The sequence below is a fragment of the Ranitomeya imitator genome, chromosome 10 (assembly GCF_032444005.1).
Source record: "Ranitomeya imitator isolate aRanImi1 chromosome 10, aRanImi1.pri, whole genome shotgun sequence".
Taxonomy (NCBI): domain Eukaryota; kingdom Metazoa; phylum Chordata; class Amphibia; order Anura; family Dendrobatidae; genus Ranitomeya; species Ranitomeya imitator.
This window is the reverse complement of record NC_091291.1, coordinates 92,588,706-92,611,950: the sequence shown is the minus strand read 5'-3', so window position 1 is coordinate 92,611,950 and position 23,245 is coordinate 92,588,706. Positions and strand designations below refer to the sequence as shown.

The 23,245-nt window shown below is 35.5% G+C and overlaps 19 non-coding genes across 19 annotated transcripts; all 19 read right to left on the bottom strand.

Annotated features, from left to right (window-relative positions):
• Positions 1 to 464: 464 nt before the first annotated feature.
• TRNAF-GAA (transfer RNA phenylalanine (anticodon GAA)) lies at positions 465 to 537 on the bottom strand. Its single transcript has one exon. It is a non-coding gene; the product is annotated as a tRNA-Phe (tRNA).
• Positions 538 to 1,437: 900 nt separating this feature from the next.
• Positions 1,438 to 1,520, bottom strand: TRNAL-CAA (transfer RNA leucine (anticodon CAA)). Its single transcript has one exon. It is a non-coding gene; the product is annotated as a tRNA-Leu (tRNA).
• A 1,050-nt stretch (positions 1,521 to 2,570) lies between these two features.
• Positions 2,571 to 2,643, bottom strand: TRNAF-GAA (transfer RNA phenylalanine (anticodon GAA)). The gene has a single exon. It is a non-coding gene; the product is annotated as a tRNA-Phe (tRNA).
• Positions 2,644 to 3,545: 902 nt separating this feature from the next.
• Positions 3,546 to 3,628, bottom strand: TRNAL-CAA (transfer RNA leucine (anticodon CAA)). The gene has a single exon. It is a non-coding gene; the product is annotated as a tRNA-Leu (tRNA).
• Positions 3,629 to 4,677: 1,049 nt separating this feature from the next.
• TRNAF-GAA (transfer RNA phenylalanine (anticodon GAA)) lies at positions 4,678 to 4,750 on the bottom strand. Its single transcript has one exon. It is a non-coding gene; the product is annotated as a tRNA-Phe (tRNA).
• Positions 4,751 to 5,650: 900 nt separating this feature from the next.
• Positions 5,651 to 5,733, bottom strand: TRNAL-CAA (transfer RNA leucine (anticodon CAA)). Its single transcript has one exon. It is a non-coding gene; the product is annotated as a tRNA-Leu (tRNA).
• A 1,050-nt stretch (positions 5,734 to 6,783) lies between these two features.
• TRNAF-GAA (transfer RNA phenylalanine (anticodon GAA)) lies at positions 6,784 to 6,856 on the bottom strand. The gene has a single exon. It is a non-coding gene; the product is annotated as a tRNA-Phe (tRNA).
• An 899-nt stretch (positions 6,857 to 7,755) lies between these two features.
• TRNAL-CAG (transfer RNA leucine (anticodon CAG)) lies at positions 7,756 to 7,838 on the bottom strand. The gene has a single exon. It is a non-coding gene; the product is annotated as a tRNA-Leu (tRNA).
• Positions 7,839 to 9,968: 2,130 nt separating this feature from the next.
• Positions 9,969 to 10,041, bottom strand: TRNAF-GAA (transfer RNA phenylalanine (anticodon GAA)). Its single transcript has one exon. It is a non-coding gene; the product is annotated as a tRNA-Phe (tRNA).
• A 900-nt stretch (positions 10,042 to 10,941) lies between these two features.
• TRNAL-CAA (transfer RNA leucine (anticodon CAA)) lies at positions 10,942 to 11,024 on the bottom strand. The gene has a single exon. It is a non-coding gene; the product is annotated as a tRNA-Leu (tRNA).
• Positions 11,025 to 12,074: 1,050 nt separating this feature from the next.
• On the bottom strand, positions 12,075 to 12,147 carry TRNAF-GAA (transfer RNA phenylalanine (anticodon GAA)). Its single transcript has one exon. It is a non-coding gene; the product is annotated as a tRNA-Phe (tRNA).
• An 899-nt stretch (positions 12,148 to 13,046) lies between these two features.
• On the bottom strand, positions 13,047 to 13,129 carry TRNAL-CAG (transfer RNA leucine (anticodon CAG)). Its single transcript has one exon. It is a non-coding gene; the product is annotated as a tRNA-Leu (tRNA).
• Positions 13,130 to 14,169: 1,040 nt separating this feature from the next.
• Positions 14,170 to 14,242, bottom strand: TRNAF-GAA (transfer RNA phenylalanine (anticodon GAA)). The gene has a single exon. It is a non-coding gene; the product is annotated as a tRNA-Phe (tRNA).
• A 2,035-nt stretch (positions 14,243 to 16,277) lies between these two features.
• TRNAF-GAA (transfer RNA phenylalanine (anticodon GAA)) lies at positions 16,278 to 16,350 on the bottom strand. Its single transcript has one exon. It is a non-coding gene; the product is annotated as a tRNA-Phe (tRNA).
• Positions 16,351 to 17,249: 899 nt separating this feature from the next.
• On the bottom strand, positions 17,250 to 17,332 carry TRNAL-CAG (transfer RNA leucine (anticodon CAG)). Its single transcript has one exon. It is a non-coding gene; the product is annotated as a tRNA-Leu (tRNA).
• A 678-nt stretch (positions 17,333 to 18,010) lies between these two features.
• On the bottom strand, positions 18,011 to 18,083 carry TRNAF-GAA (transfer RNA phenylalanine (anticodon GAA)). Its single transcript has one exon. It is a non-coding gene; the product is annotated as a tRNA-Phe (tRNA).
• Positions 18,084 to 18,982: 899 nt separating this feature from the next.
• Positions 18,983 to 19,065, bottom strand: TRNAL-CAG (transfer RNA leucine (anticodon CAG)). The gene has a single exon. It is a non-coding gene; the product is annotated as a tRNA-Leu (tRNA).
• Positions 19,066 to 19,741: 676 nt separating this feature from the next.
• TRNAF-GAA (transfer RNA phenylalanine (anticodon GAA)) lies at positions 19,742 to 19,814 on the bottom strand. Its single transcript has one exon. It is a non-coding gene; the product is annotated as a tRNA-Phe (tRNA).
• Positions 19,815 to 20,713: 899 nt separating this feature from the next.
• TRNAL-CAG (transfer RNA leucine (anticodon CAG)) lies at positions 20,714 to 20,796 on the bottom strand. Its single transcript has one exon. It is a non-coding gene; the product is annotated as a tRNA-Leu (tRNA).
• Between the last annotated feature and the right edge of the window lie 2,449 nt (positions 20,797 to 23,245).

The window sequence follows — 23,245 nt, the reverse complement described above, 5'->3', positions numbered from 1 at the left end:
AGCACTATTCGGGTTTTGGAATGCAGATTTTGCAAGAATAGTTTGCAGTAAAATTTTCAGAGTACCAAACGTACCAAAACAGCAGAAACCCCCCCCCCCAAAGTGACCCCATTTTAGAAATTACTTCTCACAATGAATTCATATACACCACAGCATTTCATAGTCAAACATACATGGCTGAAATCATTCAGCTAGTGTCTGATACATGATGCCTGTATCAGCTATCCGGTTCCAAATTAAATCCTCTCACAGCTTAGTGAAATGGAAATAAACAAAATAGAGGAAAAATTAAAAAAAAAAAATAATTTGCTCAAAAGGAAAAGCTCCCATTTCTTATCTTTTCAACATTTTATTTTCTGTAGATAGTTAAGATTTTTAGGCCTTTTTTCATTTTCTTTAAGTCATCAGCCCATGTGCTTTGTTTATTTTCTCCTTAAAATGTAAACAGTGAAGAAAAATTTTGTTGCCGAAACCCGGGATCGAACCAGGGACCTTTAGATCTTCAGTCTAACGCTCTCCCAACTGAGTTATTTCGGCCAAACACAAACAACTTTAGGAGTGTTTGACACTCGGCAAATGTCAAGCGAAACCCCTGAAAATGTATATTTTTATTTTTGCTTTGACTAGTTTTTGCAGCATGATTTCTATTTGAAACTCCTGCCATTTTGTTGTACATGTTTAAAAACTTTCATTAACTCTTTGTGAATGAGTAGAAAAAAAATGCAATTTTGACAGATTTTTTTACATTTCCAATTTGACTCTATTCATCACGTTCATTCTAACCCTGTGTTTATGAGACAGGTGATGGTTGCACATAGAACACAATGTGCATGCATAATGTTACATCAAGTTTTATTTGATATTAGATGCAAATAATTGGAGCAAAAAAGGAGACAAAAATTTAGAGAAAATATTTTAATGATTGTTAACTTTCAATCTTGAAAACGTTTGTCCCAAAATGTGCTGAAACTTAGATGTCAGTATCGCATGCGCATTTCAGACTTTTTATTCTATGATTACCTACTTTTTCAGCTTTTGTTTATTAAGTACTGTTATGGTCTATTGAGGAATGAGGTAAACAAATATGAAATTAGACTTACCTGCAATTCAGTTTATAGAAATCTCCCAGAACAGCCCCATAGGATGTGGAATCTCCGACCTAATAGGGAAAGAGAACACAAAGAGGTGAAATAATCCTCCCCATTCACCGCCCATAGTATTTTTATGGTGCCAAGACAGCTAACATATGCACATAAAACCTATTTCAAAATCCTAGAGTTCCGTTTATAGATGACAATTTCAGATTCACCCCAAAAACTCCCAGGTAGTCATAACTTTGGGATCAGGTTTTTTAAGGATCATTGCTAAGTTTGGTTTGATCCCCATCTAATCAATAACTGAAGGGAATCTGTATAGTTTCATGAAACGAAAAGGTGATGTCAGAAGTGGGATTTGAACCCACGCCTCCAAGAGAGACTGCGACTTGACCGCAGCGCCTTAGACCGCTCGGCCATCCTGAATTCTTGTGGATTTTGTACCTTAACTCTTTCCAAATTAGTCAGCAGAAATATGACCATCAATTGTCATTGAAAATTATTTTAAAATAATTAATATTACAGTTTTTATTTCTATACATTTGTTTAAACTATTAGTTATCAAGCCTATTTTGAGCTAAAAGGCCAAGCCCCATTTGTTAAAAAATATGACATGTATCACTTTATGCAGTAATAACTCTGGAATGCTTCTACATATCCCCGTAATTCTGAAAGTGTTTTTTGTGACACATTGTACTTTACATTAACTGTAAATTTAGGTCAATAAACTTTTAGTTTTTTTCTGTGAAAATATCTAAAATTTGCTTAAAATTTTGAAATATTAGTCATTTTTATTCTTTGACTGCTTATACCCTTAAACCAACTTGTCGCAACACACAAAAACATTAATAAATAGCATTTTTCATGTGTGTACTTTTTGTCAGCATTAATTTTCAAACCTCCTTTTATTTTGTTAGGATGTTAGAAATGTTAGATTTCTCACAAAATGCGGTGATGCATCATATTTCTTCAGAAACTACCATTTGGCCACACAGCAGGGCTTTGAAAATAAGAGCACTATTCGGGTTTTGGAATGCAGATTTTGCAAGAATAGTTTGCGGTAAAATTTTCAGAGTACCAAACGTACCAAAACAGCAGAAACCCCCCCCCCCAAAGTGACCCCATTTTAGAAATTACTTCTCACAATGAATTCATATACACCACAGCATTTCATAGTCAAACATACATGGCTGAAATCATTCAGCTAGTGTCTGATACATGATGCCTGTATCAGCTATCCGGTTCCCACTAAATCCTCTTACAGCTTAGTGAAATGGAAATAAACAAAATAGAGGAAAAATTAAAAAAAAAAAATAATTTGCTCAAAAGGAAAAGCTCCCATTTCTTATCTTTTCAACATTTTATTTTCTGTAGATAGTTAAGATGTTTAGGCCTTTTTTCATTTTCTTTAAGTCATCAGCCCATGTGCTTTGTTCATTTTCTCCTTAAAATGTAAACAGTGAAGAAAAATTTTGTTGCCGAAACCCGGGATCGAACCAGGGACCTTTAGATCTTCAGTCTAACGCTCTCCCAACTGAGCTATTTCGGCCAAACACACACACAGCTTTAGGAGTGTTTGACACTTGGCAAATGTCAAGCGAAACCCCTGAAAATGTATATTTTTATTTTTGCTTTGACTAGTTTTTGCAGCATGATTTCTATTTGAAACTCCTGCCATTTTGTTGTACATGTTTAATAACTTTCATTAACTCTTTGTGAATGAGTAGAAAAAAAATGCAATTTTGACAGATTTTTTTACATTTCCAATTTGACTCTATTCATCACGTTCATTCTAACCCTGTGTTTATGAGACAGGTGATGGTTGCACATAGAACACAATGTGCATGCATAATGTTACATCAAGTTTTATTTGATATTAGATGCAAATAATTGGAGCAAAAAAGGAGACAAAAATTTAGAGAAAATATTTTAATGATTGTTAACTTTCAATCTTGAAAACGTTTGTCCCAAAATGTGCTGAAACTTAGATGTCAGTATCGCATGCGCATTTCAGACTTTTTATTCTATGATTACCTACTTTTTCAGCTTTTGTTTATTAAGTACTGTTATGGTCTATTGAGGAATGAGGTAAACAAATATGAAATTAGACTTACCTGCAATTCAGTTTATAGAAATCTCCCAGAACAGCCCCATAGGATGTGGAATCTCCGACCTAATAGGGAAAGAGAACACAAAGAGGTGAAATAATCCTCCCCATTCACCGCCCATAGTATTTTTATGGTGCCAAGACAGCTAACATATGCACATAAAACCTATTTCAAAATCCTAGAGTTCCGTTTATAGATGACAATTTCAGATTCACCCCAAAAACTCCCAGGTAGTCATAACTTTGGGATCAGGTTTTTTAAGGATCATTGCTAAGTTTGGTTTGATCCCCATCTAATCAATAACTGAAGGGAATCTGTATAGTTTCATGAAACGAAAAGGTGATGTCAGAAGTGGGATTTGAACCCACGCCTCCAAGAGAGACTGCGACTTGAACGCAGCGCCTTAGACCGCTCGGCCATCCTGAATTCTTGTGGATTTTGTTCCTTAACTCTTTCCAAATTAGTCAGCAGAAATATGACCATCAATTGTCATTGAAAATTATTTTAAAATAATTAATATTACAGTTTTTATTTCTATACATTTGTTTAAACTATTAGTTATCAAGCCTATTTTGAGCTAAAAGGCCAAGCCCCATTTGTTAAAAAATATGACATGTATCACTTTATGCAGTAATAACTCTGGAATGCTTCTACATATCCCCGTAATTCTGAAAGTGTTTTTTGTGACACATTGTACTTTACATTAACTGTAAATTTAGGTCAATAAACTTTTAGTTTTTTTCTGTGAAAATATCTAAAGTTTGCTTAAAATTTTGAAATATTAGTCATTTTTATTCTTTGATTGCTTATACCCTTAAACCAACTTGTCGCAACACACAAAAACATTAATAAATAGCATTTTTCATGTGTGTACTTTTTGTCAGCATTAATTTTCAAACCTCCTTTTATTTTGTTAGGATGTTAGAAATGTTAGATTTCTCACAAAATGCGGTGATGCATCATATTTCTTCAGAAACTACCATTTGGCCACACAGCAGGGCTTTGAAAATAAGAGCACTATTCGGGTTTTGGAATGCAGATTTTGCAAGAATAGTTTGCGGTAAAATTTTCAGAGTACCAAACGTACCAAAACAGCAGAAACCCCCCCCCCAAAGTGACCCCATTTTAGAAATTACTTCTCACAATGAATTCATATACACCACAGCATTTCATAGTCAAACATACATGGCTGAAATCATTCAGCTAGTGTCTGATACATGATGCCTGTATCAGCTATCCGGTTCCCACTAAATCCTCTTACAGCTTAGTGAAATGGAAATAAACAAAATAGAGGAAAAATTAAAAAAAAATAATAATTTGCTCAAAAGGAAAAGCTCCCATTTCTCATCTTTTCAACATTTTATTTTCTGTAGATAGTTAAGATTTTTAGGTCTTTTTTCATTTTCTTTAAGTCATCAGCCCATGTGCTTTGTTCATTTTCTCCTTAAAATGTAAACAGTGAAGAAAAATTTTGTTGCCGAAACCCGGGATCGAACCAGGGACCTTTAGATCTTCAGTCTAACGCTCTCCCAACTGAGCTATTTCGGCCAAACACAAACAACTTTAGGAGTGTTTGACACTCGGCAAATGTCAAGCGAAACCCCAGAAAATGTATATTTTTATTTTTGCTTTGACTAGTTTTTGCAGCATGATTTCTATTTGAAACTCCTGCCATTTTGTTGTACATGTTTAATAACTTTCATTAACTCTTTGTGAATGAGTAGAAAAAAAATGCAATTTTGACAGATTTTTTTACATTTCCAATTTGACTCTATTCATCACGTTCATTCTAACCCTGTGTTTATGAGACAGGTGATGGTTGCACATAGAACACAATGTGCATGCATAATGTTACATCAAGTTTTATTTGATATTAGATGCAAATAATTGGAGCAAAAAAGGAGACAAAAATTTAGAGAAAATATTTTAATGATTGTTAACTTTCAATCTTGAAAACGTTTGTCCCAAAATGTGCTGAAACTTAGATGTCAGTATCGCATGCGCATTTCAGACTTTTTATTCTATGATTACCTACTTTTTCAGCTTTTGTTTATTAAGTACTGTTATGGTCTATTGAGGAATGAGGTAAACAAATATGAAATTAGACTTACCTGCAATTCAGTTTATAGAAATCTCCCAGAACAGCCCCATAGGATGTGGAATCTCCGACCTAATAGGGAAAGAGAACACAAAGAGGTGAAATAATCCTCCCCATTCACCGCCCATAGTATTTTTATGGTGCCAAGACAGCTAACATATGCACATAAAACCTATTTCAAAATCCTAGAGTTCCGTTTATAGATGACAATTTCAGATTCACCCCAAAAACTCCCAGGTAGTCATAACTTTGGGATCAGGTTTTTTAAGGATCATTGCTAAGTTTGGTTTGATCCCCATCTAATCAATAACTGAAGGGAATCTGTATAGTTTCATGAAACGAAAAGGTGATGTCAGAAGTGGGATTTGAACCCACGCCTCCAAGAGAGACTGCGACTTGACCGCAGCGCCTTAGACCGCTCGGCCATCCTGAATTCTTGTGGATTTTGTACCTTAACTCTTTCCAAATTAGTCAGCAGAAATATGACCATCAATTGTCATTGAAAATTATTTTAAAATAATTAATATTACAGTTTTTATTTCTATACATTTGTTTAAACTATTAGTTATCAAGCCTATTTTGAGCTAAAAGGCCAAGCCCCATTTGTTAAAAAATATGACATGTATCACTTTATGCAGTAATAACTCTGGAATGCTTCTACATATCCCCGTAATTCTGAAAGTGTTTTTTGTGACACATTGTACTTTACATTAACTGTAAATTTAGGTCAATAAACTTTTAGTTTTTTTCTGTGAAAATATCTAAAGTTTGCTTAAAATTTTGAAATATTAGTCATTTTTATTCTTTGACTGCTTATACCCTTAAACCAACTTGTCGCAACACACAAAAACATTAATAAATAGCATTTTTCATGTGTGTACTTTTTGTCAGCATTAATTTTCAAACCTCCTTTTATTTTGTTAGGATGTTAGAAATGTTAGATTTCTCACAAAATGCGGTGATGCATCATATTTCTTCAGAAACTACCATTTGGCCACACAGCAGGGCTTTGAAAATAAGAGCACTATTCGGGTTTTGGAATGCAGATTTTGCAAGAATAGTTTGCGGTAAAATTTTCAGAGTACCAAACGTACCAAAACAGCAGAAACCCCCCCCCCCAAAGTGACCCCATTTTAGAAATTACTTCTCACAATGAATTCATATACACCACAGCATTTCATAGTCAAACATACATGGCTGAAATCATTCAGCTAGTGTCTGATACATGATGCCTGTATCAGCTATCCGGTTCCCACTAAATCCTCTTACAGCTTAGTGAAATGGAAATAAACAAAATAGAGGAAAAATTAAAAAAAAAAAATAATTTGCTCAAAAGGAAAAGCTCCCATTTCTTATCTTTTCAACATTTTATTTTCTGTAGATAGTTAAGATTTTTAGGCCTTTTTTCATTTTCTTTAAGTCATCAGCCCATGTGCTTTGTTCATTTTCTCCTTAAAATGTAAACAGTGAAGAAAAATTTTGTTGCCGAAACCCGGGATCGAACCAGGGACCTTTAGATCTTCAGTCTAACGCTCTCCCAACTGAGCTATTTCGGCCAAACACAAACAACTTTAGGAGTGTTTGACACTCGGCAAATGTCAAGCGAAACCCCTGAAAATGTATATTTTTATTTTTGCATTGACTAGTTTTTGCAGCATGATTTCTATTTGAAACTCCTGCCATTTTGTTGTACATGTTTAATAACTTTCATTAACTCTTTGTGAATGAGTAGAAAAAAAATGCAATTTTGACAGATTTTTTTACATTTCCAATTTGACTCTATTCATCACGTTCATTCTAACCCTGTGTTTATGAGACAGGTGATGGTTGCACATAAAACACAATGTGCATGCATAATGTTACGTCAAGTTTTATTTGATATTAGATGCAAATAATTGGAGCAAAAAAGAAGGCAAAAATTTAGAGAAAATATTTTAATGATTGTTAACTTTCAATGTGAAAACGTTTGTCCCAAAATGTGCTGAAACTTAGATGTCAGTATCGCATGCGCATTTCAGACTTTTTAATCTATGATTACCTACTTTTTCAGCTTTTGTTTATTAAGTACTGTTATGGTCTATTGAGGAATGAGGTAAGCAAATATGAAATTAGACTTACCTGCAATTCAGTTTATAGAAATCTCCCAGAACAGCCCCATAGGATGTGGAATCTCCGACCTAATAGGGAAAGAGAACACAAAGAGGTGAAATAATCCTCCCCATTCACCGCCCATAGTATTTTTATGGTGCCAAGACAGCTAACATATGCACATAAAACCTATTTCACAATCCTAGAGTTCCGTTTATAGATGACAATTTCAGATTCACCCCAAAAACTCCCAGGTAGTCATAACTTTGGGATCCGGTTTTTTAAGGCCCATTGCTAAGTTTGGTTTGAGCCCCATCTAATCAATAACTGAAGGGAATCTGTATAGTTTCATGAAACGAAAAGGTGATGTCAGAAGTGGGATTTGAACCCACGCCTCCAAGAGAGACTGCGACCTGAACGCAGCGCCTTAGACCGCTCGGCCATCCTGACTTCTTGTGGATTTTGTACCTTAACTCTTTCCAAATTAGTCAGCAGAAATATGACCATCAATTGTCATTGAAAATTATTTTAAAATAATTAATATTACAGTTTTTATTTCTATACATTTGTTTAAACTATTAGTTATCATGCCTATTTTAAGCTAAAAGGCCAAGCCCCATTTGTTAAAAAATATGACATGTATCATTTTATGCAGTAATAACTCTGGAATGCTTCTACATATCCCCGTAATTCTGAAAGTGTTTTTTGTGATACATTGTACTTTACATTAACTGTAAATTTAGGTCAATAAACTTTTAGTTTTTTTCTGTGAAAATATCTAAAGTTTGCTTAAAATTTTGAAATATTAGTCATTTTTATTCTTTGACTGCTTATACCCTTAACCCTCCGTCACATACAACTGATCTGACAGGCGCTTCTCTTTTACTTTCATATCTCCTTCCTCATCAGATTGTGAGGAAACCCCCTCCCTCCAGGTAGTCTCCTGTCTCTTGAAGGTCTGTGAAACCTGATATCACAGTTGGATTTCAGAGCTTCAGGGGAGAGGATATAGCTGCACAGATCTCTCAGGCTCATTGTATGTGAATACGTCACATTCAGTAAGGTTGGTATTTTATGTTTTTATTCATCACAATAGTTTATTTAGCTTGTTTTATGAATGTATAGCACAAAATGTGAGGATATTTCATAGAAATAAGGGAGATTTTATAAAAGAAAGTGTGCTGCTCAGGCATATACAGTAGTTCCCTAACATATTCCTTCTCTTGCTTCAGATTATCTGCTGAAATGGAGAGGAAAATGTACAATTTAGCCAAACAACTTGATGTTGAGGAAGTAACAAACATGCTGTTAGATGATAGAGACCTCACACTGAATGAGGATTTAGGAGAGGAAAGTGAGATTGATTCTCATGATGAGGTGGAAGAATGTGTCCTGGATTCTGAAACAGAGCAAGATGGTGACAGTGGTGAGGATGAAGAAGTTGGATCATATTATATTGGAAAAGATAAAAATACTAAATGGAACAAGAAGCATAAAGCAATTTGCCTGACACATGCAAAAATGGTGTGTAATTCTTGCTATTTGCTCTGCAAGTGTGACTTTTCTGGGGAAACCTCAGCATCTACTTCTGATTGAATATTTTTTTAAAAGTACTTAAGGTACCTTAAAATTAAGTTTGTGTTCAAAAATTTTCTTTGTACATTTTTTTGAGAGAGTCGAACTGGGGACTATTTGGCGGGAGTTTTGAAAAGTTTGTATTTCATAGTTATTAGTTTTATGTTAAGTAAATGTTTTTTTTTGCAACTGATTATGTGTAGTCTCTTTTATTACATCCCTATGAAGGTCACTGATCACTTTTAGAGCACTGAAATTGCAAACATTAGATATTATAGGTATTTTTCCAGCAGGCGCCTGACAGGCACATTGTATGTGAACTCGTTAGTCCGAATATTGTATGTGACGGAGGGTTAAACCAACTTGTCGCAACACACAAAAACATTAATAAATAGCATTTTTCATGTGTGTACTTTTTGTCAGCATTAATTTTCAAACCTCCTTTTATTTTGTTAGGATGTTAGAAATGTTAGATTTCTCACAAAATGCGGTGATGCATCATATTTCTTCAGAAACTACCATTTGGCCACACAGCAGGGCTTTGAAAATAAGAGCACTATTCGGGTTTTGGAATGCAGATTTTGCAAGAATAGTTTGCGGTAAAATTTTCAGAGTACCAAACGTACCAAAACATCAGAAACCCCCCCCCCCAAAGTGACCCCATTTTAGAAATTACTTCTCACAATGAATTCATATACACCACAGCATTTCATAGTCAAACATACATGGCTGAAATCATTCAGCTAGTGTCTGATACATGATGCCTGTATCAGCTATCCGGTTCCCATTAAATCCTCTTACAGCTTAGTGAAATGGAAATAAACAAAATAGAGGAAAAAATAATTATTTGCTCAAAAGGAAAAGCTCCCATTTCTCATCTTTTCAACATTTTATTTTCTGTAGATAGTTAAGATTTTTAGGCCTTTTTTCATTTTCTTTAAGTCATCAGCCCATGTGCTTTGTTCATTTTCTCCTTAAAATGTAAACAGTGAAGAAAAATTATGTTGCCAAAACCCGGGATCGAACCAGGGACCTTTAGATTTTCAGTCTAACGCTCTCCCTACTGAGTTATTTCGGCCAAACGCAAACAACTTTAGGAGTGTTTGACACTCGGCAAATGTCAAGCGAAACCCCTGAAAATGTATATTTTTATTTTTGCTTTGACTAGTTTTTGCAGCATGATTTCTATTTGAAACTCCTGCCATTTTGTTGTACATGTTTAATAACTTTCATTAACTCTTTGTGAATGAGTAGAAATAAAATGCAATTTTGACATAGATTTTTTTACATTTCCAATTTGACTCTATTCATCACGTTCATTCTAACCCTGTGTTTATGAGACAGGTGATGGCTGCACATAAAACACAATGTGCATGCATAATGTTACGTCAAGTTTTATTTGATATTAGATGCAAATAATTGGAGCAAAAAAGAAGGCAAAAATTTAGAGAAAATATTTTAATGATTGTTAACTTTCAATGTGAAAACGTTTGTCCCAAAATGTGCTGAAACTTAGATGTCAGTATCGCATGCGCATTTCAGACTTTTAATCTATGATTACCTACTTTTTCAGCTTTTGTTTATTAAGTACTGTTATGGTCTATTGAGGAATGAGGTAAGCAAATATGAAATTAGACTTACCTGCAATTCAGCTTATAGAAATCTCCCAGAACAGCCCCATAGGATGTGGAATCTCCGACCTAATAGGGAAAGAGAACACAAAGAGGTGAAATAATCCTCCCCATTCACCGCCCATAGTATTTTTATGGTGCCAAGACAGCTAACATATGCACATAAAACCTATTTCACAATCCTAGAGTTCCGTTTATAGATGACAATTTCAGATTCACCCCAAAAACTCCCAGGTAGTCATAACTTTGGGATCAGGTTTTTTAAGGCCTATTGCTAAGTTTGGTTTGAGCCCCATCTAATCAATAACTGAAGGGAATCTGTATAGTTTCCTGAAACGAAAAGGTGATGTCAGAAGTGGGATTTGAACCCACGCCTCCAAGAGAGACTGCGACTTGACCGCAGCGCCTTAGACCGCTCGGCCATCCTGAATTCTTGTGGATTTTGTACCTTAACTCTTTCCAAATTAGTCAGCAGAAATATGACCATCAATTGTCATTGAAAATTATTTTAAAATAATTAATATTACAGTTTTTATTTCTATACATTTGTTTAAACTATTAGTTATCAAGCCTATTTTGAGCTAAAAGGCCAAGCCCCATTTGTTAAAAAATATGACATGTATCACTTTATGCAGTAATAACTCTGGAATGCTTCTACATATCCCCGTAATTCTGAAAGTGTTTTTTGTGACACATTGTACTTTACATTAACTGTAAATTTAGGTCAATAAACTTTTAGTTTTTTTCTGTGAAAATATCTAAAATTTGCTTAAAATTTTGAAATATTAGTCATTTTTATTCTTTGACTGCTTATACCCTTAAACCAACTTGTCGCAACACACAAAAACATTAATAAATAGCATTTTTCATGTGTGTACTTTTTGTCAGCATTAATTTTCAAACCTCCTTTTATTTTGTTAGGATGTTAGGAATGTTAGATTTCTCACAAAATGCGGTGATGCATCATATTTCTTCAGAAACTACCATTTGGCCACACAGCAGGGCTTTGAAAATAAGAGCACTATTCGGGTTTTGGAATGCAGATTTTGCAAGAATAGTTTGCGGTAAAATTTTCAGAGTACCAAACGTACCAAAACAGCAGAAACCCCCCCCCCCAAAGTGACCCCATTTTAGAAATTACTTCTCACAATGAATTCATATACACCACAGCATTTCATAGTCAAACATACATGGCTGAAATCATTCAGCTAGTGTCTGATACATGATGCCTGTATCAGCTATCCGGTTCCCACTAAATCCTCTTACAGCTTAGTGAAATGGAAATAAACAAAATAGAGGAAAAATTAAAAAAAAAAAATAATTTGCTCAAAAGGAAAAGCTCCCATTTCTTATCTTTTCAACATTTTATTTTCTGTAGATAGTTAAGATTTTTAAGCCTTTTTTCATTTTCTTTAAGTCATCAGCCCATGTGCTTTGTTCATTTTCTCCTTAAAATGTAAACAGTGAAGAAAAATTTTGTTGCCGAAACCCGGGATCGAACCAGGGACCTTTAGATCTTCAGTCTAACGCTCTCCCAACAGAGCTATTTCGGCCAAACGCAAACCACTTTAGGAGTGTTTGACACTCGGCAAATGTCAAGCGAAACCCCTGAAAATGTATATTTTTATTTTTGCTTTGACTAGTTTTTGCAGCATGATTTCTATTTGAAACTCCTGCCATTTTGTTGTACATGTTTAATAACTTTCATTAACTCTTTGTGAATGAGTAGAAATAAAATGCAATTTTGACAGATTTTTTTACATTTCCAATTTGACTCTATTCATCACGTTCATTCTAACCCTGTGTTTATGAGACAGGTGATGGTTGCACATAAAACACAATGTGCATGCATAATGTTACGTCAAGTTTTATTTGATATTAGATGCAAATAATTGGAGCAAAAAAGAAGGCAAAAATTTAGAGAAAATATTTTAATGATTGTTAACTTTCAATGTGAAAACGTTTGTCCCAAAATGTGCTGAAACTTAGATGTCAGTATCGCATGCGCATTTCAGACTTTTTAATCTATGATTACCTACTTTTTCAGCTTTTGTTTATTAAGTACTGTTATGGTCTATTGAGGAATGAGGTAAGCAAATATGAAATTAGACTTACCTGCAATTCAGTTTATAGAAATCTCCCAGAACAGCCCCATAGGATGTGGAATCTCCGACCTAATAGGGAAAGAGAACACAAAGAGGTGAAATAATCCTCCCCATTCACCGCCCATAGTATTTTTATGGTGCCAAGACAGCTAACATATGCACATAAAACCTATTTCACAATCCTAGAGTTCCGTTTATAGATGACAATTTCAGATTCACCCCAAAAACTCCCAGGTAGTCATAACTTTGGGATCCGGTTTTTTAAGGCCCATTGCTAAGTTTGGTTTGAGCCCCATCTAATCAATAACTGAAGGGAATCTGTATAGTTTCATGAAACGAAAAGGTGATGTCAGAAGTGGGATTTGAACCCACGCCTCCAAGAGAGACTGCGACCTGAACGCAGCGCCTTAGACCGCTCGGCCATCCTGACTTCTTGTGGATTTTGTACCTTAACTCTTTCCAAATTAGTCAGCAGAAATATGACCATCAATTGTCATTGAAAATTATTTTAAAATAATTAATATTACAGTTTTTATTTCTATACATTTGTTTAAACTATTAGTTATCATGCCTATTTTAAGCTAAAAGGCCAAGCCCCATTTGTTAAAAAATATGACATGTATCATTTTATGCAGTAATAACTCTGGAATGCTTCTACATATCCCCGTAATTCTGAAAGTGTTTTTTGTGATACATTGTACTTTACATTAACTGTAAATTTAGGTCAATAAACTTTTAGTTTTTTTCTGTGAAAATATCTAAAGTTTGCTTAAAATTTTGAAATATTAGTCATTTTTATTCTTTGACTGCTTATACCCTTAAACCAACTTGTCGCAACACACAAAAACATTAATAAATAGCATTTTTCATGTGTGTACTTTTTGTCAGCATTAATTTTCAAACCTCCTTTTATTTTGTTAGGATGTTAGAAATGTTAGATTTCTCACAAAATGCGGTGATGCATCATATTTCTTCAGAAACTACCATTTGGCCACACAGCAGGGCTTTGAAAATAAGAGCACTATTCGGGTTTTGGAATGCAGATTTTGCAAGAATAGTTTGCGGTAAAATTTTCAGAGTACCAAACGTACCAAAACATCAGAAACCCCCCCCCCCAAAGTGACCCCATTTTAGAAATTACTTCTCACAATGAATTCATATACACCACAGCATTTCATAGTCAAACATACATGGCTGAAATCATTCAGCTAGTGTCTGATACATGATGCCTGTATCAGCTATCCGGTTCCCATTAAATCCTCTTACAGCTTAGTGAAATGGAAATAAACAAAATAGAGGAAAAAATAATTATTTGCTCAAAAGGAAAAGCTCCCATTTCTCATCTTTTCAACATTTTATTTTCTGTAGATAGTTAAGATTTTTAGGCCTTTTTTCATTTTCTTTAAGTCATCAGCCCATGTGCTTTGTTCATTTTCTCCTTAAAATGTAAACAGTGAAGAAAAATTATGTTGCCAAAACCCGGGATCGAACCAGGGACCTTTAGATTTTCAGTCTAACGCTCTCCCTACTGAGTTATTTCGGCCAAACGCAAACAACTTTAGGAGTGTTTGACACTCGGCAAATGTCAAGCGAAACCCCTGAAAATGTATATTTTTATTTTTGCTTTGACTAGTTTTTGCAGCATGATTTCTATTTGAAACTCCTGCCATTTTGTTGTACATGTTTAATAACTTTCATTAACTCTTTGTGAATGAGTAGAAATAAAATGCAATTTTGACATAGATTTTTTTACATTTCCAATTTGACTCTATTCATCACGTTCATTCTAACCCTGTGTTTATGAGACAGGTGATGGCTGCACATAAAACACAATGTGCATGCATAATGTTACGTCAAGTTTTATTTGATATTAGATGCAAATAATTGGAGCAAAAAAGAAGGCAAAAATTTAGAGAAAATATTTTAATGATTGTTAACTTTCAATGTGAAAACGTTTGTCCCAAAATGTGCTGAAACTTAGATGTCAGTATCGCATGCGCATTTCAGACTTTTAATCTATGATTACCTACTTTTTCAGCTTTTGTTTATTAAGTACTGTTATGGTCTATTGAGGAATGAGGTAAGCAAATATGAAATTAGACTTACCTGCAATTCAGCTTATAGAAATCTCCCAGAACAGCCCCATAGGATGTGGAATCTCCGACCTAATAGGGAAAGAGAACACAAAGAGGTGAAATAATCCTCCCCATTCACCGCCCATAGTATTTTTATGGTGCCAAGACAGCTAACATATGCACATAAAACCTATTTCACAATCCTAGAGTTCCGTTTATAGATGACAATTTCAGATTCACCCCAAAAACTCCCAGGTAGTCATAACTTTGGGATCAGGTTTTTTAAGGCCTATTGCTAAGTTTGGTTTGAGCCCCATCTAATCAATAACTAAAGGGAATCTGTATAGTTTCCTGAAACGAAAAGGTGATGTCAGAAGTGGGATTTGAACCCACGCCTCCAAGAGAGACAGCGACCTGAAGGCAGCGCCTTAGACCGCTCGGCCATCCTGACTTCTTGTGGATTTTGTACCTTAACTCTTTCCAAATTAGTCAGCAGAAATATGACCATCAATTGTCATTGAAAATTATTTTAAAATAATTAATATTACAGTTTTTATTTCTATACATTTGTTTAAACTATTAGTTATCAAGCCTATTTTGAGCTAAAAGGCCAAGCCCCATTTGTTAAAAAATATGACATGTATCACTTTATGCAGTAATAACTCTGGAATGCTTCTACATATCCCCGTAATTCTGAAAGTGTTTTTTGTGACACATTGTACTTTACATTAACTGTAAATTTAGGTCAATAAACTTTTAGTTTTTTTCTGTGAAAATATCTAAAGTTTGCTTAAAATTTTGAAATATTAGTCAGTTTTATTTTTTGACTGCTTATACCCTTAAACCAACTTGTCACAACACACAAAGACATTAATAAATAGCATTTTTCATGTGTGTACTTTTTGTCAGCATTAATTTTCAAACCTCCTTTTATTTTGTTAGGATGTTAGAAATGTTAGATTTTTCACAAAATGCGGTGATGCATCATATTTCTTCAGAAACTACCATTTGGCCACACAGCAGGGCTTTGAAAATAAGAGCACTATTCGGGTTGTGGAATGCAGATTTTGCAAGAATAGTTTGCGGTAAAATTTTCAGAGTACCAAACGTACCAAAACAACAGAAACCCCCCCCCCCCCAAAGTGACCCCATTTTAGAAATTACTTCTCACAATGAATTCATATACACCACAGCATTTCATAGTCAAACATACATGGCTGAAATCATTCAGCTAGTGTCTGATACATGATGCCTGTATCAGCTATCCGGTTCCCATTAAATCCTCTTACAGCTTAGTGAAATGGAAATAAACAAAATAGAGGAAGAATTTTAAAAAAATAATAATTTGCTCAAAAGGAAAAGCTCCCATTTCTCATCTTTTCAACATTTTATTTTCTGTAGATAGTTAAGATTTTTAGGCCTTTTTTCATTTTCTTTAAGTCATCAGCCCATGTGCTTTGTTCATTTTCTCCTTAAAATGTAAACAGTGAAGAACAATTATGTTGCCAAAACCCGGGATTGAACCAGGAACCTTTAGATCTTCAGTCTAACGCTCTCCCAACTGAGCTATTTCGGCCAAACGCAAACAACTTTGGGAGTGTTTGACACTCGGCAAATGTCAAGCGAAACCCCTGAAAATGTAAATTTTTATTTTTGCTTTGACTAGTTTTTGCAGCATGATTTCTATTTGAAACTCCTGCCATTTTGTTGTACATGTTTAATAACTTTCATTAACTCTTTGTGAATGAGTAGAAAAAAAATGCAATTTTGACAGATTTTTTTACATTTCCAATTTGACTCTATTCATCATGTTCATTCTAACCCTGTGTTTATGAGACAGGTGATGGTTGCACATAAAACACAATGTGCATGCATAATGTTACGTCAAGTTTTATTTGATATTAGATGCAAATAATTGGAGCAAAAAAAGGAGACAAAAATTTAGAGAAAATATTTTAATGATTGTTAACTTTCATTGTGAAAACGTTTGTCCCAAAATGTGCTGAAACTTAGATGTCAGTATCGCATGCGCATTTCAGACTTTTAATCTATGATTACCTACTTTTTCAGCTTTTGTTTATTAAGTACTGTTATGGTCTATTGAGGAATGAGGTAAACAAATATGAAATTAGACTTACCTGCAATTCAGTTTATAGAAATCTCCCAGAACAGCCCCATAGGATGTGGAATCTCCGACCTAATAGGGAAAGAGAACACAAAGAGGTGAAATAATCCTCCCCATTCACCGCCCATAGTATTTTTATGGTGCCAAGACAGCTAACATATGCACATAAAACCTATTTCACAATCCTAGAGTTCCGTTTATAGATGACAATTTCAGATTCACCCCAAAAACTCCCAGGTAGTCATAACTTTGGGATCAGGTTTTTTAAGGCCCATTGCTAAGTTTGGTTTGAGCCCCATCTAATCAATAACTGAAGGGAATCTGTATAGTTTCATGAAACGAAAAGGTGATGTCAGAAGTGGGATTTGAACCCACGCCTCCAAGAGAGACTGCGACCTGAACGCAGCGCCTTAGACCGCTCGGCCATCCTGACTTCTTGTGGATTTTATACCTTAACCAACTTGTCGCAACACACAAAAACATTAATAAATAGCATTTTTCATGTGTGTACTTTTTGTCAGCATTAATTTTCAAACCTCCTTTTATTTTGTTAGGATGTTAGAAATGTTAGATTTCTCACAAAATGCGGTGATGCATCATATTTCTTCAGAAACTACCATTTGGCCACACAGCAGGGCTTTGAAAATAAGAGCACCATTCGGGTTTTGGAATGCAGATTTTGCAAGAATAGTTTGCGGTAAAATTTTCAGAGTACCAAACATACCAAAAACAGCAGAAACCCCCCCCAAAGTGACCCCATTTTAGAAATTACTTCTCACAATGTATCCATATACACCACAGCATTTCATAGTCAAACATACATGGCTGAAATCATTCAGCTAGTGTCTGATACATGATGCCTGTATCAGCTATCCGGTTCCCATTAAATCCTCTTACAGCTTAGTGAAATGGAAATAAACAAAATAGAGGAAAAATTAAAAAAAATAATAATTTGCTCAAAAGGAAAAGCTCCCATTTCTCATCTTTTCAACATTTTATTTTCTATAGATAGTTAAGATTTTTAGGCCTTTTTTTCATTTTCTTTCAGTCATCAGCCCATGTGCTTTGTTCATTTTCTCCTTAAAATGTAAACAGTGAAGAAAAATTATGTTGCCGAAACCCGGGATCGAACCAGGGACCTTTAGATCTTCAGTCTAACGCTCCCCCAACTGAGCTATTTCGGCCAAACACAAACAACTTTAGGAGTGTTTGACACTCGGCAAATGTCAAGCGAAACCCCTGAAAATGTATATTTTTATTTTTGCTTTGACTAGTTTTTGCAGCATGATTTCTATTTGAAACTCCTGCCATTTTGTTGTACATGTTTAATAACTTTCATTAACTCTTTGTGAATGAGTAGAAAAAAAATGCAATTTTGACAGATTTTTTTACATTTCCAATTTGACTCTATTCATCATGTTCATTCTAACCCTGTGTTTATGAGACAGGTGATGGTTGCACATAAAACACAATGTGTATGCATAATGTTACATCAAGTTTTATTTGATATTAGATGCAAATAATTGGAGCAAAAAAGGAGACAAAAATTTAGAGAAAATATTTTAATGATTGTTAACTTTCAATGTGAAAACGTTTGTCCCAAAATGTGCTGAAACTTAGATGTCAGTATCGCATGCGCATTTCAGACTTTTTAATCTATGATTACCTACTTTTTCAGCTTTTGTTTATTAAGTACTGTTATGGTCTATTGAGGAATGAGGTAAACAAATATGAAATTAGACTTACCTGCAATTCAGTTTATAGAAATCTCCCAGAACAGCCCCATAGGATGTGGAATCTCCGAACTAATAGGGAAAGAGAACACAAAGAGGTGAAATAATCCTCCCCATTCACCGCCCATAGTATTTTTATGGTGCCAAGACAGCTAACATATGCACATAAAACCTATTTCACAATCCTAGAGTTCCGTTTATAGATGACAATTTCAGATTCACCCCAAAAACTCCCAGGTAGTCATAACTTTGGGATCAGGTTTTTTAAGGCCCATTGCTAAGTTTGGTTTGAGCCCCATCTAATCAATAACTGAAGGGAATCTGTATAGTTTCATGAAACGAAAAGGTGATGTCAGAAGTGGGATTTGAACCCACGCCTCCAAGAGAGACTGCGATCTGAACGCAGCGCCTTAGACCGCTCGGCCATCCTGACTTCTTGTGGATTTTGTACCTTAACCAACTTGTCGCAACACACAAAAACATTAATAAATAGCATTTTTCATGTGTGTACTTTTTGTCAGCATTAATTTTCAAACCTCCTTTTATTTTGTTAGGATGTTAGAAATGTTAGATTTCTCACAAAATGCGGTGATGCATCATATTTCTTCAGAAACTACCATTTGGCCACACAGCAGGGCTTTGAAAATAAGAGCACCATTAGGGTTTTGGAATGCAGATTTTGCAAGAATAGTTTGCGGTAAAATTTTCAGAGTACCAAACATACCAAAAACAGCAGAAACCCCCCCAAAGTGACCCCATTTTAGAAATTACTTCTCACAATGAATCCATATACACCACAGCATTTCATAGTCAAACATACATGGCTGAAATCATTCAGCTAGTGTCTGATACATGATGCCTGTATCAGCTATCCGGTTCCCATTAAATCCTCTTACAGCTTAGTGAAATGGAAATAAACAAAATAGAGGAAAAATTAAAAAAAATAATAATTTGCTCAAAAGGAAAAGCTCCCATTTCTCATCTTGTCAACATTTTATTTTCTGTAGATAGTTAAGATTTTTAGGCCTTTTTTCATTTTCTTTCAGTCATCAGCCCATGTGCTTTGTTCATTTTCTCCTTAAAATGTAAACAGTGAAGAAAAATTATGTTGCCGAAACCCGGGATCGAACCAGGGACCTTTAGATCTTCAGTCTAACGCTCTCCCAACTGAGCTATTTCGGCCAAACACAAACAACTTTAGGAGTGTTTGACACTCGGCAAATGTCAAGCGAAACCCCTGAAAATGTATATTTTTATTTTTGCTTTGACTAGTTTTTGCAGCATGATTTCTATTTGAAACTCCTGCCATTTTGTTGTACATGTTTAATAACTTTCATTAACTCTTTGTGAATGAGTAGAAAAAAAATGCAATTTTGACAGATTTTTTTACATTTCCAATTTGACTCTATTCATCATGTTCATTCTAACCCTGTGTTTATGAGACAGGTGATGGTTGCACATAAAACACAATGTGCATGCATAATGTTACATCAAGTTTTATTTGATATTAGATGCAAATAATTGGAGCAAAAAAGGAGACAAAAATTTAGAGAAAATATTTTAATGATTGTTAACTTTCAATGTGAAAACGTTTGTCCCAAAATGTGCTGAAACTTAGATGTCAGTATCGCATGCGCATTTCAGACTTTTTAATCTATGATTACCTACTTTTTCAGCTTTTGTTTATTAAGTACTGTTATGGTCTATTGAGGAATGAGGTAAACAAATATGAAATTAGACTTACCTGCAATTCAGTTTATAGAAATCTCCCAGAACAGCCCCATAGGATGTGGAATCTCCGACCTAATAGGGAAAGAGAACACAAAGAGGTGAAATAATCCTCCCCATTCACCGCCCATAGTATTTTTATGGTGCCAAGACAGCTAACATATGCACATAAAACCTATTTCACAATCCTAGAGTTCCGTTTATAGATGACAATTTCAGATTCACCCCAAAAACTCCCAGGTAGTCATAACTTTGGGATCAGGTTTTTTAAGGCCCATTGCTAAGTTTGGTTTGAGCCCCATCTAATCAATAACTGAAGGGAATCTGTATAGTTTCATGAAACGAAAAGGTGATGTCAGAAGTGGGATTTGAACCCACGCCTCCAAGAGAGACTGCGACCTGAGCGCAGCGCCTTAGACCGCTCGGCCATCCTGACTTCTTGTGGATTTTGTACCTTAACCAACTTGTCGCAACACACAAAAACATTAATAAATAGCATTTTTGATGTGTGGACTTTTTGTCAGCATTAATTTTCAAACCTCCTTTTATTTTGTTAGGATGTTAGAAATGTTAGATTTCTCACAAAATGCGGTGATGCATCATATTTCTTCAGAAACTACCATTTGGCCACACAGCAGGGCTTTGAAAATAAGAGCACCATTCGGGTTTTGGAATGCAGATTTTGCAAGAATAGTTTGCGGTAAAATTTTCAGAGTACCAAACATACCAAAAACAGCAGAAACCCCCCCCCAAAGTGACCCCATTTTAGAAATTACTTCTCACAATGAATCCATATACACCACAGCATTTCATAGTCAAACATACATGGCTGAAATCATTCAGCTAGTGTCTGATACATGATGCCTGTATCAGCTATCCGGTTCCCATTAAATCCTCTTACAGCTTAGTGAAATGGAAATAAACAAAATAGAGGAAAAATTAAAAAAAATAATAATTTGCTCAAAAGGAAAAGCTCCCATTTCTCATCTTTTCAACATTTTATTTTCTGTAGATAGTTAAGATTTTTAGGCCTTTTTTCATTTTCTTTCAGTCATCAGCCCATGTGCTTTGTTCATTTTCTCCTTAAGATGTAAACAGTGAAGAAAGATTATGCTGCCGAAACCCGGGATCGAACCAGGGATCTTGAGATCTTCAGTCTAACTCTCTCCCAACTGAGCTATTTCGGCCAAACACAAACAACTTTAGGAGTGTTTGACACTCGGCAAATGTCAAGCGAAACCCCTGAAAATGTATATTTTTATTTTTGCTTTGACTAGTTTTTGCAGCATGATTTCTATTTGAAACTCCTGCCATTTTGTTGTACATGTTTAATAACTTTCATTAACTCTTTGTGAATGAGTAGAAAAAAAATGCAATTTTGACAGATTTTTTTACATTTCCAATTTGACTCTATTCATCATTAGTGTTGAGCATTCCGATACCGCAAGTATCGGGTATCGGCCGATATTTGCGGTATCGGAATTCCGATACTGAATTCCGATACTTCCCGCGTATCGGATACCGGAATCGGAAGTTCCCAGAATTCAAATTGAACGCAGCAGCCAATGAGGAATGAATGAAAGTGTGGGCACATCCTGTTTAGCATGGTGGGCATGTAAGTACTGGCAAGGCTTGGATTGGCTGCTGAAATGATGTCACTCTGCACTATAAAAAAGCGCTGCCGCCATTTTGCGCTCACTCTGCTGTGATTTCAGTTAGGGACAGGACGCTGTGTTCTAACTGAGGGCCAGTTGAGCTTGCTAATTGCTTTATTTTCCTTTCCAAAGGCTAATTTAGCAAAACGCTGTGTGTTCTTCACTGTTCACCTTGCTCTTGCCTTGCAGCGCTGTTTTAACAGCGTTCTGCAAGGTCTCTGTGTGTGTGTGTAGCTCACTCTGTAGTCTGTGTGCAGCCATATACCCGGTTGTATTCAGCTCGGGGGGGTTCACACTGCCTCACACAGTTGTTCTTTTTTGCTCTTAGTGCAGCCTGCTGCACATTTTTTCTCAAATTTCCTATTAGTGTTTTTCCACCAGTCTCCAGCTCTATTGTGGAAAAACACTACATAGGATAACCTAGAGGGGGGTTTTTGGGCCTTGCAGCGCCGTTTACGGCTGTCTGCACGGTCTCCGTGTGAGCCCAGCTCGCCCTGTAGTCTGTGTGCAGCCATAGCCGGTTGGATTCAGCTCAGAGTTCGTTACTGGCTCATACCTTGAGAAAAATTTTCCTTTTTTTCAAATAGTGCAGCCTGTTTAAAATTTGAAAAAAAAAATTCCTATTAGTGTCTTTCCACTCGTATCCAGCTAAATAGTGGAAAAACACTATATAGGATAACCTAGAGGAGGGTTTTTTGGCCTTGCAGCGCCGTTTACGGCTGTCTGCACGGTCTCCGTGTGAGCCCAGCTCGCCCTGTAGTCTGTGTGCAGCCATAGCCGGTTGGATTCAGCTCAGGGTTCGTTACTGGCTCATACCTTGCGAAAAATTTTCCTTTTTTTTCAAATAGTGCAGCCTGTTTAAAATTTGAAAAAAAAAATCCTATAAGTGTCTTTCCACTCGTATCCAGCTAAATAGTGGAAAAACACTATATAGGATAACCTAGAGGAGGGTTTTTTGGCCTTGCAGCGCCGTTTACGGCTGTCTGCACGGTCTCCGTGTGAGCCCAGCTCGCCCTGTAGTCTGTGTGCAGCCATAGCCGGTTGGATTCAGCTCAGGGTTCGTTACTGGCTCATACCTTGAGAAAAATTTTCCTTTTTTTGAAATAGTGCAGCCTGTTTAAAATTTGAAAAAAAAAAATTCCTATTAGTGTCTTTCCACCAGTCTCCAGCTCAATTGTGGAAAAACACTACATAGGATAACCTAGAGGGTTTTTTTGGGGCCTTGCAGCG